Here is a 3,430-nt window from a genome sequence, read left to right on the forward strand (position 1 = left end):
CCATTCAGTGCATTGCGGCTAAATTCTGTGCGACACGACGTGCTGCCTAGCAGTAATGAGCCGCTGTAAGGGTGCAGCCCACCCAAATGGCCTGCCTTCGCGCTAATGTGGCGGCGGCTCTAGTCACTTTGAGGGAGGCATGTTATGGGTCATGGGGTTGCCACCCCCATGGCTCTATTGTCGTAGGCCCGAAAAATCAAAAGAAAGATTATGGGTCAAGTGACCCATTGTCGGCGGGCCCTCGGGCCACTCGGATCGCCGACCCTACGACAGCGGCCACAGTGGATCGGAGTGTCTGTCCGGCGACCTCCAGAAATAAACCCAACCAGTCCAGTAACGACGCACAACATCTTGCGTCACGGGGGGCACTACATCCATGTCCCCATTGTTCGCGATCCTTTCCCACTTCCATCGGGTTAGGGGTCCATGTGAGGAGGGCTCATCCAAACGAGGCCAACCAACGAGTGCAGGTGGCCGTGAAGAAGGTTAGGTGGACTCAGGAAGAGACTGAGATGGTGGCGGCGGCTGAGGCGCTTGCGAGTGTGCAGGGCAACGTCAAATTTATGAACGAACATCTGCTGACGGTCTTCGACAATAAATTCAGTCTTGATCGACTGAAGGGCCTCAGAAAGAAATTGACGTATAAAGCTCTTGTTACACAGAAGATCGGTGTATGCCGCGAGCGTGGAACTGCCGTTGAGTCTCAACCTTCAACCTCCAGTGTCACTCAACATCATGACACAAGTCATCGACAGGCGGATTCGCCTACTCCTGTTCAGGAGCACTCTGCGTCGGCACAGCAACATCAGTGCCAATATATTGACGCTATCCGTAAGCTGATTGATCCGGCCGAAGGGGTGAAATCCCATGAAGCGGGGGAACTCGTAAGTCTTGCGAGAACGGTTCTTAATCGAGAACCAATAACACCGAGTGCTTGTTGTCGATGGCTTCAACGAGTCTTTCCGACGCCTTCTGCGAAAGTAAAGGAGCGGAGAACACCACTGTTCCGGCCACCTAAAGCTGCACCTGCCGGGCCCGTGCCGAGGTGGAGACTGAGGAGAAGGGAGTATGCGGCCATGCAGGAACTCTGGAAGAAGGACATGTCTCGCGCGGCCGGGCTTGTACTGGATGGCCCGGTGCAGGCTCAAACACCAACCGTTGGCGAGATGGTGGAGTACTGGACACCTATGCTCACCAGTCCTTCTGTCCCCATTGAACACCTTCATCCAGTTCAGGAAAGGGAGGACCTGCATTGGATCGCTGAGCCGGTTCGTGGCCATGAGATCCAGGCCAATGAGATCCCGCTCTCCTCGGCATCGGGTCTCGATAACATCTCGAGCAGGCAATGGAGGAGTGTGCCGGTAGTTCTAAGAACCTTATTTTATAATGTCATCCTTGCGGTAGGGGCATTTCCATCTGAGCTCCTCATCAGCAGGACGGTATTTATCCCTAAGAAGGACGGAAGCTCAACACCATCCGAGTTCCGCCCTATAAGTGTGGCTTCAGTCGTCGTTCGTCAGCTGCATAAAATCTTGGCGGTGAGATTGGCAAAAGCCGATCTCATCGATGAGCGGCAACGAGGAGTACACGATGGCTGTGCTGAGAACGTGCTTGTACTATCAACTGCCCTTCGTGACGCACGGAGCTGCTTAAAGCAGCTTCACGTTGTGTCCCTAGATGTGGCCAGGGCGTTTGACAGCGTTAGTCACCATGCCATAACATCGGCACTAAGGGGATTGGGACTCCCGGAGCTCTTTGTGAGGTACATAACAGCGACGTACCGTAATAGCCGAACCGTGCTTCAGGTCCGTGGCGAGACATCGGATCCGATCGGGGTAGCGAGGGGTGTGCGGCAGGGCGATCCCTTGTCGTCCCTGCTATTCTCGATCGTCATGGACCGGGTGATAAGGGTGTTACCCGAGGAGGTCGGCTATGTTATCAGGGAGCAAAGGGTCAATATACTGGCGTATGCGGATGACCTGATCTTGTTCGCGTCCTCCGTTTCAGGAATGCAGGGCATGCTTCGAACGGCTGAGGAAGAGGCACGAAAGTACGGGTTGGAATTCAACTCCGATAAATGTCTGGCTATGTCCATCCAGATCGCTGGTAAAGAAAAGAAGTACAAGATACTCTCCGCCAGCAAATTTGAGGTCAACGGTCGGTCTATAAAACAACTGGGACCTACCGAGGGCTTCCGATATCTGGGCATTAAGATCTCGCCAATGGGTATTGAAAAACCTGGGGGAAAGCTAGACAGAGAGTTGGCCAATATCACCAAGGCGCCACACAAGCCTCAACAGCGCCTCAAGATCTTGCGCTGTTTCCTCATTCCGCGTTTTTATCACCAGCTGGTTTTGACAAGATGCCCACTTAAAATCTTGAAGGCATTAGATAAACAGACGCGGCTGGCCGTTCGAAGGTGGTTGCGTCTGCCCAAAGATGTACCACTTGGGTATTTCCACGCCAGTTGCAAGGAGGGTGGACTTGGCATCCACGCGTTTCAAACATTGATACCGGGTATGATGCACGCCAGGTTAACATCAATGGCGAGGTCCTCCTGTGCGGCTGCAAGAGATGCCTCCCAACATCCGGCGGTTGTGGCAGCGGTTCGACGGGCGGAGAGTGCTCTGACTATCCAAGGTCGGGCGCTCTTCCAACCTGAGGATCGTGACAAATACTGGGCATCTTTACTCCATCAGTCTAACGATGGAGGAGAATTGCGTGAGGCTGCTAAAGTCATCGATAGCAGCTCTTGGGTTGACGCCTGTTCTGCGGGGATCCCCGGCAGGGATTACGTGCAATATCACCATGTACGTATTAACGCCCTGCCCACCAGAGTAAGAACATCAAGAGGCCGTCGTGGGAATGGGGCTCCTGTGTTGTGTCGTGCTGGGTGCGCCGTAACGGAGACGGCGGCACACATAGTGCAGGGATGTCACCGGACTCATGGGGGTCGAATACTCAGACACGATGCCATATGCCGAATCGTAGCGTTTGGTCTGAGGCAGAGTGGGTGGAAGGTTAGGGAGAACCCGCATTATGTCCTGCAGTCGGGTCTGCAGAAGCCTGATTTGGTGGCCTTTAAGGATGGAGCTGTCAGGGTCATCGACAGCCAGGTCGTTAGCGGTGCGACATCGCTTAATGATGCACATGCGAGGAAAGTCGCTAAATACGACACCCCGCTGTTAAGGCATCGCGTCGCCCAGGAATTTGGGGTTTTGGCGGAAGCTGTTAGAGTGACGGCGGTCACCATCTCCTGGCGCGGCGTGTGGGCATCGCTCTCGGCTGAATCGATCTCCGCACTAGGACTCAAAGGGCTCTTAAGATCAATAACTACGAGGGCCCTTCAGGGATCGCACACGAACTGGACAAGATGGAATAAGATGACAAACAACATCTGTCATCCGGGTAATAGGGAGGGCGTTGGGTG

This window comes from Megalopta genalis, unplaced genomic scaffold, assembly GCF_051020955.1.
Source record: "Megalopta genalis isolate 19385.01 unplaced genomic scaffold, iyMegGena1_principal scaffold0069, whole genome shotgun sequence".
Classification (NCBI taxonomy): Eukaryota; Metazoa; Arthropoda; class Insecta; order Hymenoptera; family Halictidae; genus Megalopta; species Megalopta genalis.